Here is a 16,681-nt window from a genome sequence, read left to right as displayed (position 1 = left end):
AAATGGACCCTACAGAGAATACTTTTTTTTTTTTTTTTTTTTTTTTCTTTAATTTGAAAGAGGGCATTCCAGTGAATGCACTGAAGCATGCAAATTCATTAAAACGCACTTTTGCTGTCCTTAGTGTTGGAAGGAAGACACCCACCAATGGCAGCCCATACTCTGCAGACTTTCTTACCTTCTGAACTTTAAGTGTAAAAAAAACACCCTCTCACATGCTTCAGACTAAATAAACAAATAATATATCACACTGCAGTGGAAAGACACAGCTGAATAGAGTATTTCAGATCCAGGAACTGGCTGACTAGCACACTGGGAAACTCATTATGAGCTAATTTATCCAGTTTCTTACCCTGGCTAAGCTCAGCACTCCTTAGGCTAGATTACTTGCATTATTTAAAGCTTCCTAATGTATCCATCTCATGTATCTTTTCAACAGACCACAATGCATGATGTAGCCATACCACATGAGTGGCTATTACAGGTAGTGCATTGGAAACTGCTCCTTAGACATGACTGTAATTACACAGCTATTTAATGGGACCTCCTCCAAGGTGTTCACAGCGCAGCACCACTTCCACAGTGATTACCAGACATCAGTGGGTACTTCTCCGAACAGAATATACACCTGTCTCTGAGCACTGGGAGGTGCCTGATGCCCTGGGCTGACTACTCTGGTGCCCTCCACCTACCCTGCTATTTCCTGGGGTGGTGGACAGGTAATGGTCCTGCCCTGGCACCCTGGGGATTCCAGACTCCTGGTCCACAGGGAGTTACTGGCTCTTACTGAGCCATGACAGTTTTGAGAATTAGGGCTTTAAATTAAACTTGACAAGTTTTGCAGATGTGGTATTTTTAGCAAAAGGAAAATCTTCATGTTTCAAGGAGTCTGCAAAATGGTTCTCAACGGTGTATATACATGCTGTCCATTTGTCTTTGCATAACACTGTTTTTTTGGCATTCAAATTTAATGCCCCTTTATGTATTTCTTCATGGATTTTTAGCCTCCTACATTTGTATTTATTCTTCCAGTGTTCATTGTATCTGTACTGCCCAGAGAAAATCTGAAATATAATAAACTGATTGACAGCATGAATTGAAGATTATGTATACATTCCCCAGAGCAACGACTTTGCTTTCTTGAGCACACAGTCAAACCTAGTTTGAAGCTTCAAATGGCAATGTTCTCAACGAGTACATATGAGAGCAATAGAAGGATATTTCATGTAATGAAGGAAACACTGAACAGGGATGAAGATTAACAGAACAGGAAATATAGGTACCTTGTTATTAATCAGAAGGGAAGTGTCTGTACCGGGCATATGTGGCAAGAAAGGGTGGGCTGAAAGGGTGGTCTCTGTGAGCAGAGCCCAGCAGTTGCCCCATGTCAGATCAGAGTCAGCTCCAGCAGGCTCCAGAAAGGACTCACCGCTGGTCACAGCTAAGACAGCTATGACAGTGGCTGGGCCTCTGGGAGAAGAGATTTAAGAAAGAGGGGAAAAAAAAAAAAAAAAAAAAGCCAGGCAACGGTAGCTGGGAGAGAGGAGTGAGAAAACGTGAAAGAAGCAGCCCCGCAGACTCCCAGGTCAGTGCAGCAGGAGGGCAGGAGGTGCTCCAGGCACACAGCAGCAGTTCCCCTGCAGCCTGTTCAGAGGCCCCTGGTGGAGCAGGCTGTCCCCCTGCAGCCCAGGGGTCCTACATGGAGCAGATCTCCATGCTGCAGCCCGTGCAGGAGCTCCCGTTGGAACAGGTGTATGTGGCCTGGAGGAGGCTGTGTCCCATGGACAGCCCCCTGCAGGAGCAGGCCCCGGGCCAGAGCTGCAGCCCATGGAGAGGAGCCCATGCAGGAGCAAGGGGTCTGGTGGGAGCTGCTGCCAGTGGGGGACCCGTGCTGGAGCAGTTTGCTCCTGGGGGATGGACCCTGTGGTACGGAGCTGTGTGGGAGCAGTGCTTGAAGAGCTGCTGCCTGTGGGCAGCCCCCGCATGCTCAGTTTGGGAAGGACAGCATGCCGTGGAAGGGACCCCGCGTGGAGCAGGGGCAGAGAGGGACCGTGAAGGAGCAGCAAAGTTTTATGAACTGGCAGCAACCTCCATTCCCCCTTCCTCTGTGTCCCTCATGGGGAGGAGGTAGAAGAGGGTGGATGGGTGGAAAGTGTTTTTAGTTTGCTGTTAGTCACTGTTCTAGTCCCCTAGTGATAGGCAATAAATTATATTAATCTCTCTATACTGAGTCTTGTTTGCCCATAAACATATGGTAATTAGTGAGTGATCTACCTGTCCTTGAGCCCATCGGCTTTTTCTTCATCATATATTCTCCCCCTGCTCTTTTGAGGAGGGGGCATGAGAGAGCAGTGTGGTGGAGTACATCTGCCCATCAGGGTGAAACCAGGTCAGCATCTAAAAATTATCTTACTGCTAATGATCTGTGTAAAGAAATTTTAACAGGGCAAGGCAAAAAATCTCAGGTTATGTTTCTTTGTTGAGAAGAGCGAAGACCAATTTGCTACTGGAGGATTTGGGGGGTTATGAATGCAGTCCTAAAACTTCATTTTTTTAATTATAAAGGTTGCATGACCTTTGATTGCAGACTTATTGCTTCTATGAATTGACAATTTTACTGCTTCTGTCCCTGAAAAAATCACTATGATTTCACAAAATGCATGTTAAATTAGTTAAATAAACTTTTACTTTACTGTACTACAAATAAGAGGAGAACCAACTCCATATACCTGGTGAATTACAGTACTAAAATAACGTAATGCAGCTTAGTTTGTGTGCTGAAGAATGTGATTTCTTTACAACCTGCGATCACTGTTTCTTCTTGCACTCTCTTTACTACATGTACAAGAGACTGCTGCTGTTAGCAGGCCATGAGTCCATAGATTTTTCTTGTCTGGTATTTATTGTAAAGCTTATAAAACTTTACTAAGTTTTTATAGGCGCAATTTTTTTTTATTTATTTTTATGTATTTATTTATTTTTGTAATAGGTATTACAATGAATACCAAAAAAGAAATAGACTGGAATTACATACTTTGTGGGAATCAAAGTGCTAAGCCTGTTTCTCACAAACGTCCCTTGGGTAGAATTTCTATAAGCAACTCCTGGAATAAGGTACCCATTTTCTATGGATTTTTCATTAAATACTTAACGGATATAGTGTTCTAAAACCTTGTTTCTATCTTTTATGAAAAAGTAAATCTAATGAGTATAGCATAATGCAGTGAATTTCCCAATTTAGGTCCATGCAAAAGTATTGGTTCAAAAAAAATCACAGCAAGTGGTCCATAAAAAAAATAAATTTATATATATATAATTTGCACCTTTACCTGTCATACAAGCTGTTTTCAGTTAATGCTTTATAGGCACTTTGTATTCTTCATTAACTTAAAAAAATGGGAACTATTAGTATAGTGGCAAGTGCATGCAGATTTTATGAAGTATTCATTTTTTAATTTTAAAGAGAAATTGGTGTTACAGAGTTAGGTCTGTTCTTAGTGCCGCTTTTCAATTAGAAGGTTTACAAGAAATCTGATTCTTTAAACAGATGACATACATATACTTACATACCTATACAATGCACAAGCCCCTAGTAGCACACCCTGATTTTAATCTAAAAGATAGCATTTTGCGTGGTCTCTATGATGCTGACTAATTCCAGGACTTTGTGCATAGTGCAGCAGAAATATGACAAAGCTTGTGCAGATCTATTAGAAATAGTTTGAAGTTGGGAGCATAAGGACATTGAACTTGCCCCCCAAAATAAGTGCAAGTACAGTGAACCAATTCAGTGTGCTCTGTAGTCACAGATGTCCTGCCAGCAATTCTCACAAGCAACAGGATTAAAAGCTAGCTCGGGTACATTCTGCATCCAGGAGCAAAGTCAGACCCTCTAGTATGCTTTGCCCATCATTTCTTCAAACAGACTTTGTGAGCTATGAGCCTGAGATTTTATGTAGACCCAAATCATTAACTGCTTTGCACTACAGAAGGACTGAATGACTCAGACAAAGAAGCAGCATTTAATCCACACAATATGCTTAATAACTCTCCCAGTGTGGTCACTGCATGGCATTTTTAATTATTTCCGAGGAAAGTTTCACTCTGAATGCTTAGGCAATGATAACCCTTATGTGCTTGCCATTTTCACTTCTCCTAATAGGTATAACAATCTTTTATTTAAACTATAATAAAATAAATTATATACAGCAGTAGAACCTGGCTTACCTATACCAACCATTATTTGTCCAGAATAAGTTAGAAGCTACCGCAGGCAAATGCATGCTAAGGGTTCACACCAATAATTGACAGAAGATGAACTACTTTGCTTAGTGTTAGCTTTTCTCTTCATCACGTGATGACACTTCATTCTACCAATGCCCACACAGGGAGCCTGGAAGAAATAGTTACTGCACTTTAAATTTAGAGTTCACAGTTCTGTGCACTAATAAACCATGCCAAGCTTCCTGTGATTGTGAAATCCTCTCCCTCTTGCCTCTTCATGTGTAGAAACATAGAACTGGAGAGACTACAGCAGTTTGCTGCTGGTAGCCCTTGTGTCAGATGACAGGATGCCCTCCTCCAAGAAGCTCTGTTCCTTAGATGCAGTCTTGAGCTGTAATTCCTCCTCACATCACTCACTACAATCTCATCATGTTATCTGTCACACTGCTGCCTCAGACTGACTAAAAAAAAACACACTTGGAAGGTCAGCCCAAGTTCCCAGGTACCTAAGCGAGAGATTTTTCTTTAAAATCCAGGAGTGCTTGATGGCATATTTTTGGAGAAATCCTTCCATACTCAGGCAAAGGGTAAATCGTTGTTCTGCTTGTCTCCCCCTACTGGAAGTAAAGAACATTGCTGTTTTGCTTTCTGCAGATTTAAAAGCGACTTGCCAGCTCTCATTGCTATTTTCCAGCACAATATGGAAAAAAAAAAAAAAAAGCTAGACTTATGACTAAAACTTACGGATAACATTTAGAGGTTAAATTTTGAATAACATCTCAATGCTAGCAAAAAGCCTAGTTGCAGTTCCCAAGGAAAAAAGAAGAAAAAAAAAAAAAAAAAAAAAGCTGGGTGAAAACCTTTTAGTTTTTTCCCTTACAGCTGCATCCATACTGGAGTGCTTGCCAGCATTTGCTGTACTGAGAGATATATCTATTCCAGTAAACCTTTTACTAGTGTAGGATAGACCTCAATTTCACTCTGCTGAAGCTCAAGAAATCAATGACCACCTGCAAAGACAGGCACTGGAAATAATCACTGAGAATTATGTCAAATCCTTCTGGAGTTATGAGATTATGGGAGAAGCTCAGCCTGCATTAAAATATGCATATGCTCCAGCTCTTTTGGTTGTAGCAAGACAGCAAAAAGCACAATGTGGTAAGTAAAAGGAATTCTAAAATGGTCAGAAAAAGAAAGGAAGCAATGGTGCTTCCTTCTTTGTTCAACTCTTTCTGTTATTACAGTAAGAGAGTAACATAATGGTACAAACAAGAAGTTAAGAGTCTGGAATATTACCATGATCCTAACCCTCACCCCCTCAGCATCACCTGGCATACAGGCAGCACTGAACAAAACCATTGAACCATTATTAGTTCATTATAGGACTATTACTTCTGTTGTATCTGTTTTCCAAATCTCACATTCCTGCATAGAGAAAAATCATGAGTGTGTATAAAATCATAGAACAGATTCATAGAATGGTTTGTGTTGGAAGGGACCTTAAAGATCATCTAATTACACCCCCATGCCATAGGCAGGGATACCTTCCACTAGACTGGGTTGTCCTAAATACACACACACACGCACACACACACACACACATGTACTTGTGTTAAAGGAAAATATATCATACTTGATTGCATTGTCTGAGATTGGTGTGGCTGCTGCTGCTCCATGTCCTCAGGTCCAACCAGTAACAAGACAGAAGATGTGCTCCAAATAGGCACAGGTGAATACTACATATATACAGGTATGTCTACATGTGTATGTATAAATATACACACATGGCTGGCCACACAGATCACAGACACTCAGTGAATCCATGCAAACACCAACAGCCTCATCCTGCTTCCCTTTCTGTCTGGGCAGAGTAGAAGTCTGCTATACCTATATATGTGAAAAAATATATATATACATATATGCATATACGCATACACACACAACATATATTCTGGTATGGGCCTTTAATGGGCTAATGGGGCCTGAGGGTAGCACAGAGACATATTACTTGGGCTTTCTTTCACTCCTGCTGTTGTCTCTGTGAACTCTTGTGGGTACTCAGATGAACTTTACCACATAACCTAACAATACGTAAATAGCATACATGAATACATTGTATTTAGATTGGAAGAGCAGTAATCTAATCAGTATTTGAGATTAGATTACAGTAGTAATCTAATCAGTACTTGACTTCAGTTGTGGCATATATGGCCTCCCATGCTTCTAGTTAAAAAAGTCATAATTTTAAATCACTCAAATTTTTAAGCACTTGGATTTGGGATATTTTGAATGAAGGGTTATTTAGAGATAATTTTTGGTAGCTAGACAGTGGCAGAATAGCCAGTAATGACAGTAATGAGCATAATACAAAGTAATGAGGAGTCCTGTGAGAATAATGTAGGACAGAGGGCCTGATCTCTGCCCTTCACGTAAGTGAAAGAGGTCAGGTTTTCTGAGCCTCAGAGGCAGCTTCAGCACTGAGCTGATTTGGGTGATTTCTAGGATGAACTGTGATGCAGATCTGTGACCCTAAGGAATTACTAAAATAGTACCAAGTCACCCACTGTCCAGTGAATATTTAAGATTTATTTTTTCAGACAAATTACAAATTCTGGTCGATGCTATGAACTAATGAAATTGTGGCATTTTTGAAGTTTCTTCCTGACAGAGTACACACTTAACTTACAGCATCTCATCTTTTTCTCATGCACTTGGTACAACAGCAAAAGATTGTGCTTAGTGATAGGTTAAGTTACACTTACTGGACAATAATTATACCACTGAGGGTTTTGAAGGGAAAGAAAAACAGTTCTTCTTCAGCTTTTTTTTGTAGGAGATTTCTATTTGGAGAATAGAAAATGATCAGACACAGAAGAAATATGTTAAGGGTGTGAAGAGGGAGGGAAGGGGGCCTATAAACCAGGTAAACTTCTCAAAGACATACAACAAGTGTTGTGTAGGAGTGGAAAATAAATATGAACAGACTTTCAAAGCAGGAATACATCCATAGAAGCTTTTATTCCAGCCCAAGAAGGCTGACAAAATTCAAGAAGTAAATTATATGCAGGGCTTATTGTTATTTGTGTTAATACGTTTTCATTTTGGTTTAGTTTTGTTTGCTTTATTTATTTATTTATTTAATGGCAATGATATCAAAATCTGGGAAAAACTTGGTAGAGAAAGGGAAGGTTTCATTGTTATATATGTCGTGGTTCCGCTCAAGTGGGCAGCTGAGCTCCATCACAGCCGCTCTCTCACTCCCCCTCCTCAAAGAGGAATGGGGAGAAAATATGTGAAAAGGGCTCAAGGGTTGAGACAAGGATGAGAAAATCACTCTGTAATTATTGTAACGGGCAAAACAGACTCGGCATAAGGAGATAGTAAGATTTATTGCCTATTACTAACAAGCGAGAGAAGTGAGAAAACAAAGGAAGAAAAGAAAAAAAAAAAAAAAAAGCACCTTCCCCCCCATCCACCGTCTTCCACCTCCTCCCCCCTAGCGGCGCAGGGGAACGGGGTAATGGGGGTTATGGTCAGTTTACAGCACTTCTTCTCTGCCGCTCCTTCTCGGTCACTCTTGTCCCCTGTGCTGTGGGGTCCCACCCACGGGATGCAGTTCTTGATGAACTGATCCGGCGTGGGCTTCCCACAGGCAGCAGCCCTTCCAGAACTGCTCCAGATATGGGTCCATACCACGGGGTCCATCCCTCAGGAGAAAACTGCTCCAACCTGGGTCCCCCACGGGCAGCAGCTCCTGCCAGGTCACCTGCTCCTGCGTGGGCTCCTCTGCACGGGCTACAGGTCCGGCCCGGAATCTGCTCCGGCAGGAGTCTTCCACAGGCGGCAGCCTCCGTCGGTGCAGGGCCACCTGCTCCACCGTGGTCTCCTCCATGGGCTGCAGCGTGGAACCCTGCTCCACTGTGGTACTCCATGGGCTGCAGGGGGACATCCTGCTTCACCATGGTCCTCACCACAGGCCGCAGGGGACTTCTGCTCTGGCGCCTGGAGCACCTCTCCCCCTCTTTCTACACTGACCTTGGAACCTGCAAGGCTGTTCTCTCATTCCCTTCACTCTCCCGGCTGCTGTGTGGCGCAACGTTTTTTTCCCTGTCTTAAATATGCTCTCACAGAGGTGCAAAACAACATCGCTTATTGGCTCAGATCTGGAAAACAATGGGGCAGCTTCCCAAACATGGGGCAGCTTCTAGATCTTTCTCACAGAAACTACCCCTATGGCTCCCTGCTACCAAAACCTTGCCACGTAAACCCACTACAATATATCACAGATCAGTAAAAATCCTTAGACTGCATTAGGAAAGTGAATGGTGAATGCCAGTGCTATAAATGGCAGGACCCGAAGGTGGCCAAATGAGCCCTGCTCAGAAAAAAGAAGCAAGAAGAACAGAAGATCTGTGTTTTGGCGTGGATAACTGATAGCCTGCAGCACAACAGGTCTGTCTGATCAGGTTGAAGGGCAGCAGATTAACAAATAATTATGCACACAAGAAACAGTGCAACAACATCTGCCATTTTCTGGTTTTCATGTTACTGTCGCCTCCCTCATGTGCTAAGAGGCACAACTTCCATGCAGCACACATGTGCACATGTATTTATTTTTAATTTAGAGCTGGCCATGTCTGCAGGCCTCCTGCTGCTCTTGTCCCCACTCCCTGAATGAATAAAGCAATGGGTGAACTGAGTAAGTTGATTGTAGAAACTGTATCATTGGTGGGTTTAAGAAGAAAGATTACTCAAACATCTATGAGGAATACTGGAATATCTAACAATTTAGCAAAAGACAGTAAACTTTTTAAAAAGCATATGCTTTTAGTTCTTCTAATCACTAGTGTTAATAATCCTGTGAATAGGTTGGTGACAGCTACTACTGAAAGAAAAGAGAGGAAAGAAATATATAGAAAAGAAAGAATGTAGTTTTAAGTGAAGGCAAAAAGAAAGGTGCCAGTGAGAAATAAGACACAGGCACAGCTCATGGAACAACTCACCATTGTCCAATTAAGAACAGGGAGGGGCAGGAATGTCCAGGGTGGCAAAGCCTAGGGATGGAAAACTGATAATTTAAACGAATACGGTTATGCCAATAGCTGAGCATGGGCTGTTTATTAAGGGTTAATGAAGAACATTTTGCATGCTGCATTGTAGTAATTCTATTTAAAGCACTCGCTTTTTCTTTTGTCTATTCTGTCGCCTACTGAAAATTGCACAACTATGTTCTCAAATACTATTATGAAAAAAGCAATCAACTCAATTGTCTGGGGTGTAATGATGCTGACTACCTCCTCCCAGCATTCAGAGAGAGAGGGAAAATAAGATAAATAACCTGGGACAAAAACACAAATCATTAGAATTTTTAATAAGCCTTCACCAATGGAAAGCTGAATGCTGTTAGTTATATCTGCCAACTATTGCTCATGGTCCAGTGGACAGCACACTGCACAGGGAGCTAGGAGATTTCTTCTCTTCTTTCAGCTCTGACACTCTTGCTGCATAAGAGCTTAAACAAGTCACATGAGCTTCAGCTTCCCACTAGTACAATGGAGATCATTAAGTAACATATAAATAGTGCTGGTGGTGCAGTATTCTGGGATAAAATACACAGAAATTGAGAGCAAACTTTTTTTGTTCTAGTTCAGACAGGAACAGTGACCCTCCCAGATGAAGTGTTGTGACCTCATGTAAGACATGGGGTCATGAACCTGAGGGAAATTCAATTGCAGACGTGGGGTTGTAAGTCTAGAAATAGAAAGAGACAAGTATTTCTGGCAAGAGGTTGCAGGAAACTGAACTAGAAGTTATTACCATCAAGACTGCAGCTAGAACTTTCAATGTGCAGAGTCCCAGAGAAAACCTACAGGAAACCATAGTTCGAAAGACTTTTATTGCCTCTATTTCTGGACCGTTCTTAGTGCCAGTTCTCTGATCTCTCCAATTAGATTTTTTTTTTTTTTTTCTTGGCAGTCCAGGACCAGAATTTAGTTCTCTTTAGACTGTGCTGGAGGTCTAAAGCAGCTGTTAAACCTGTCACAGACCACCAATGAAAGATTACCCAGATAGAAGGAAAAGTATCCAATTGCAAAAGCTGAAAAACAAAACAAAACAAAACAAAAAACTCACCACAGTCTAAATCAAAGACATTGCCAGATCTGGAGCAATAAAATAAGCATTGCACTAAAAACAATCCTGGAAAAAAAAAAAATCAAGCTAATGACATTGTGTCTAAGCTATGTTTAATGGTTTCTTTTTTATGTTTGCCTAGATAATACGTATCCCACACAACCTGGTCCTCCTGACTAAAATCTTTACAAGATGAGGTACATGCTGAATTTGAATTGGGTCTGTCTTCTGGCTATAAGCAACAGAAATGTCCAAAATGCCTTTCTGCCTGTCTGCTTATTTGTCCTTTCACAGACCATGCCTCATTATTTACAGAAGTTTGGCCCTATAGCTGGTTTTAGGTTGCTTGGAAAGAAAGTAATCTTGATATCATGCCATGCCAAGATAACAACATGGAAACAGAAATGAGCATTTCACTCAGATCAATGGTGTGCCTCTGTATCCAGCAGTAGCAAAAGAAGGAAGAGTGCATGAGTCTTGCTGCTCTCTGCATCTATTCCCTTTGTACTCCCATGAAGTTTTAATCATTTGCTTAATCATTTTGTGTGTGCACTGATACAGTTTGCTACCACTCTATTCCTTTGGCAGTGAGTTCTAAAAGTTTGCAGTCTTCCAAAGTTAGTCACACTTTGACCTTAAAAGTATCAAACTGCAGATTTTTAGACATATGATGAAGCTCTTGGTGTGTTCCTCTCACAAACCAATTTGGTTTGTGGACTCATCTGTGGTCAGATCTAAACAGCTTTCTGTACATTTTAGCGTTTTTTGTTTGTTTGTTTGTTTTCCAGAGGAGGATACAGCCTGCAGATCAGACTCTGTGGGTACACTGTGCCAAGAGTAGAGAACAATGCTAAACAAAACGGTTGGCTCCATCCCTTCCATAAGAAAACTGAGGAGGAAAAGAACATCTACTTAACTGGGACAATTTCACCTGACTGATTCAGAGCAATTCATTTCAATTACTCTGATCAACAGATAAATAGCACATCTGGTAGTGTCTGCAAACTAATCATTAACAGGTGTGAATTGGTGTCTGCAGGCATGTATTTCCTGCTGTGTGGCCCTTTGTTCACTTCAGGACACTTCTTAATTAGAGACAAGTCTGAACCACAAGCCTTTAGATGTGGATATATTCTTTGAACACCCTAAAAATCAACACTTTGTTCATGGGGTTGTTATTTAGAGTGAAGATCTCTGGGAAGAAAAAAAAAAAATCAGTTTCATGGTTCTGAGCAAGCATTCATTGTCCAGTTCTGACTTATTGGAATTAGTTTTGGATTTTAGCTTCCATTTACAGAAATAATGGCACATATGATCATATGCCTGTGGTACTTGTGATAGAAATGACATCCATTACTATTATTAAGGTCATATAAGAGTTTGCATTACAAATGTAGGACCTGCTGCCACTGTTGCTGATGATGACAGTTGCCATTTAGGTATATAAGGGGAAGAGCCATTAAGAGACTACAGCGACATCTATCAGAACCAGGTGGAGAAAAGCAAAAACAGAATAGGGATGTAATAATATATGACCTGTCAAAGACTTGTTATCACTGCATTAGCAGGCTTAAATCTAGATTTTTCTTTCTTTTTAGACCCAACCCTTATCAGACCTACTGCAATTAAATTTCTTATCTTGGTTTTAGAACAATGTGTCAAGATGGTTTAGTCATACACCTTCTATTGGAACCTGTAAGGCTAAATTTGCTAACTTACTTTGAAAATGGCTGTTTGTATATTAACTCAATTTAAATAAACCAAATTACACAATTTAAATAAACCACAAATCACTAGAATATGAGTTTCTGAGCTTCCAATTATGAAGATGTGAGCTTTAATACAAACTAAGAATATAGTTTCTATTAGAATTTGTGATTTAAGAGGATCTTAGGGGAAAAATGTATATAAATGTTAGCTTTTCGTACCAACCGACAAAGTTAGTATTGCAAAGTACCACATCTGTGGGAGAACTCTGTGAATATTGGTATGTGTAATTCCGAAAATAGTCTGCTGGTGGAGACTCAGTTTAGGTTGCAACTAATCCCAGCATAATCAGCAAAGATTAAACCTTATTTTGCTATTTAATGCTTGTTTGATTCATTCCTAACATGGTAAAGCAAATTTTTGATTTGGAATTAAGGAGACATTAATCAACTACTGCAGTTTCTATTTACTTTGACTATAGAAATGTAAACAGAAAACATTAAATGGACAAGCAAAGACAGTTCACAGATCAACATTTAAGAAGACTAAACTGCACAAATAAAAGAGATGAAAAAAATGATGAAAAAGTACTTTTGCATGTACAGTGGGTTAAGCAAAGTATTTATGAAGCCTGAGAAGAAAATCCTCTAAGATAACCGACCAGCTAAATGGTGTATTTTTTTTCAATGAGGCCACATCAGAAATTAAATCAAAAAGCTGTAAGGCAAGAGAAACAACAAAAAGACAGAAAGTCTGCAGTAACTGTAAAGGTCAAAACAGTGGAAGGTAAGAAAAGAAAGAGTGTTGAGTAGATGAGGCTTAGTAAAGATCCTTTCTGGGTGGGGAAAAAAATAAATAAATAAATAAAGATTATTTTATTAGAAGAGCTAGAAGTGCTGAAATTTATTTTTTTATTCATTTATTTTCAATAATGTTACTGGAAAACCTCACAGAGCTTTGGATCTGCTTCTCTCTAGTATTAAACTATTAGTATGGCATCTGGTAAACCATCACCTTTCCCCAGATTGCCATGCATGGTTTGGGAATTATCACAGCCAAAGGTTAATTCTCAACAAGCGATTTGGATATGGCCCCTTTGTTTTAGAATTTTTGAGAGTATCAGTGTATATAGACCTGTCCATTTGGCCTCAGGGCTGGGAAGGAAGTGCTTCCATGTTTTGTTTATGATACCACATATGAAGCCACAAGCAACTCCATGCTCATTGTAAGGTGTACAGTGCTGCTGACAACAGCAGGAATGCCATGCTGTTGTGTGGGCTATCAAACAATTATGATCATATTTTCTAAACCACACAAAATGAGTACAAAACTGCCATATATATGTATATATATATATACTTACTTCTCACTGCTGTAAGTGTATGATCAATTTTCAGCAAAAATTGGAATGTTATCTTATGATCCCATGATATAGTGCAGAGAGAGATGGAGTATAGAGGAATGCTAGAGGAAAAATGTTCATTTGAGATTTTTTATTTTTCTACAATGTAATTTTAAAGTCCTTCTTCTTGGAACATTTTGGACATAGACTCAAGTACATATGTTCAGTTTAAAAGGCTGAAAAATATGATATAACAGCAAATTACTGAAGTTTCAGCACTGCACATATGTGAAACCCCAGGAAGTCAATAACAGTACAGAGCCATAAATTTGTATGAATTTCAGAGCAAGAGGGAAAAACACTGACTTTCAGTAAAGTTTGCAAAAATAAGAAGCTATTAATGCTGATGGATCAAAACCCATCAATTTGGTGAAAGATCACAAAAAAAAAAAACTTTATTTTTCTTGTTTTTCTTGTACACTGCAGAGTTCGGAGTAATGGACTGAGAACACAAAAAGAAGAAAGCATACTTAGAAGAATGCCAGAATAACACAGAAAACAGAACTCCATTGAGAAAACTGAAGAATCCTCCAGCATGCATAGACTAAAGATGCAATTCGCGTGCTGTGAAAAAGCCTTTTCTCCAGGTTCTAAATTTTTCCCTCGATTATCTGTAGAATGAAATAGAATACGTGTACAAGGCAGAGCACATTGTGCTCCGCAAGGAAGAGAGTCAGTAATGGGTGGGAAACTACATGATCTAATCTGCAGACTGCACATTTTCAAATGCCACAGTCACAATTATGTTGAATCCAAAGCAAAATTGAAACTCTTCCTGTTCCTGCAAATCCCGTCCTATCAGCCTCTATCTGTATTTGCTTGAGGGACCTTCTAAATAAATAATAATAATAAAGAAAGGATCTAGGTTAAGTTATATATATATATATATTTCTAAATCAGGTATTGTTATTTTGAAACGAAATGGGGGCTTATGGCATGGACACTCTTTTGCTAAAGTTAAGGTACCTTGAAATCTTTTGACTCAGCACAGCAGGCTGTCAAAGGTGCTTAAAAAATAGTCCAATATTCTCCAAAGCTCTTTCTGCAAGAGGAGTCTTGTGTGAAATGTTAACAGCCACAACCCCAATATTGTTTACAGAAATACAGCTTTTCACTGCAGAGGGATCACAGTGAAAGTTGAGGGGAAAAGGAATATTAAATGAGACAAAGACTTCAGTTCGCAATACTTGAAAATTAATAAATCTTCAAAACTAGGTCTACATATTGTATTTTTTCCTGAATTCATTCAAGTAGAGGTCATAGACTTGATGAGTTCATTTTAAGACATCCTTCTTCCAGTTCAAGACAAATGGTTCCTTCTTGATTTGAAGATGGAGTTATTTTTCTGTCCCCAAGATTTGTGCTCCCAGATGCAGGACTGCCAGCCTGCAGTCCCCTCTTTATCCTCTCTTTGCATGAACTAACACAGTAGCTCAATCATGTACTTCTGGGAAGTAGAATATTTAGGTTTGGATGTCCTTATAATAAAATGATAACTTCTAGGTTATTACACGGTGCTGCAGGTCTTCCCCATCACAACAGCTCCTCCTGGGCTACTGTTGTGGAGTGGAAAGAAATACCATAATTGCACTGTCCGCTTTTCAAAGCATTATTAATTTGCATTAATGAATGTACAGAGAGACTAGGCTACATCAGGGATGGAAGTACACATATGGTATATCTCTGAATGAATAAGGTACCTTTCTTGGTCATAGTGGTACATAACACCTAGTTCTTCAATCTAGGATGGGACTATGTGGGCATCTATAGATTTTTGTCGTCCAAGACAAAGTTATTGACAGAACTTCTGAGTATTGTTCTGCAATGATGATTGGTGTTTGTTTTTTTTTCCTTAGATCTTTCCTGCTCTACTCTATGCTAGTGAGGCCCCACCTGGAATACTGTGAATGGTTTTGGACACCACAATATAAGAAGGATATAAAACTATTAGAAAGTGTCCAAGAGAAGGCAACAAAGATGGTGAAAGGTACAGAGGGAAAGTTGTTTTGTTTTGTTTTTAGTTCTTATTTATTTATTTATTTATTTATTTATTTATTTATTTATTTATTTTCCTTCTTCAGCTTAGAGAAGAGAAGGCTGACAGATGAAATCACAGACACCTCACTGTGAGCAGTGATAGGTAAGAGCATGAAGCTGCATCGGGGAAGGTTCAGGTTGAATATTAGGAAAAAGTTCTTCACTAAGAGGGTGGTCAGGGCAGTGGGCAAGGATCCCCTGGGAAGTGATCATGGCATCGAGCCTGATGGAGTTCAATAATTGTTTGATCAACACATTCAGACATATAGTCTGATTTTTGAGTGGTCCTGTGTGGAACCACGAGTTGGACTCGATGATTCCTGTAAGAGGAAATTCTTCCAGTGGTGAGACACTGGAACAGGTTGCCCATAGAAGCTCTGGATGCACCATTCCTGGTAATGTTCAAGACCAGGCTGGATAAGGCCATGAGCAACCTGATCTAGTAGGTGGCATCCCTGTGCATGGCAAGGGGGTTGGAACTAGATGGTATTTAAGATCCCTTCCAACCCAAGCTGCTCTATGGTGATTCTATGATCTTTGTTGGTCCCTTTCAGCTAGGGATGTTCTATTTTTCTGTTTCTGTGATTAATGTTTACATTCCACCTAAGTAATGTGCTAGGTTGGAAAACGGGTGGTTTGAATTTTCTCCTTTATCTCTTTATGCTTCAGTTTACCTTAGATTGGTGGTGATAACATTGTTGAGAGAAGTATATACTACATTACAATTACGCAACTGCTATGAAAATGTACCAGATAGTGTAGTTCGTGGATATATTAAAATAAAAGCATAAAAATTGTGAGAAAACTTTATGGTATTATTCCTGCAGATATGTTCATATTGTAGCAAAACAAAGAAATTAGCAGACTGACCTTGATGTATGAAGCGCTGTATGAACACCAGTCAAAAGTATGCTGTATAAAAACACATGTAGGATGTTCAGAAGACAACAAACAGCAAGAAGATAAAGCATATTATAGGAAAAAAAAAAAAAAAAAAAAAAAAAAGGAAATAATACCAATATGCAAAAATCTTAGTATTATTGCAGCTCATTTACACAAAGTAATATGTTTAAAGATATGTTGGAGAAAGGATGTGAAGAAAACAGTGATGTTACTTCAGGGTGTTTTGCCCAAGCGTGAACAACATGAAAGGAACTGCTTGAGAAGGAATCAAGTGGA

The 16,681-nt window shown here is 39.7% G+C and overlaps 1 long non-coding RNA gene across 1 annotated transcript in view; it reads left to right on the top strand.

Moving 5' to 3' along the window:
* Nucleotides 1-15,358, top strand: part of LOC116487785 — a 76,777-nt gene extending 61,419 nt beyond the window's left edge. The window contains exons 2-3 of the long non-coding RNA XR_004253109.1: nt 13,892-14,052; nt 15,322-15,358. This is a non-coding gene — a long non-coding RNA (uncharacterized LOC116487785). The remainder of the gene's footprint in view (nt 1-13,891; nt 14,053-15,321) is intronic.
* The last annotated feature ends 1,323 nt before the right edge of the window (nt 15,359-16,681 follow it).

The sequence above is a fragment of the Aythya fuligula genome, chromosome 3 (genome assembly GCF_009819795.1).
Source record: "Aythya fuligula isolate bAytFul2 chromosome 3, bAytFul2.pri, whole genome shotgun sequence".
Lineage (NCBI taxonomy): Eukaryota > Metazoa > Chordata > Aves > Anseriformes > Anatidae > Aythya > Aythya fuligula.
The sequence above is the reverse complement of the archived record's forward strand: the minus strand, read 5'-3'. Positions and strand labels throughout refer to the sequence as shown.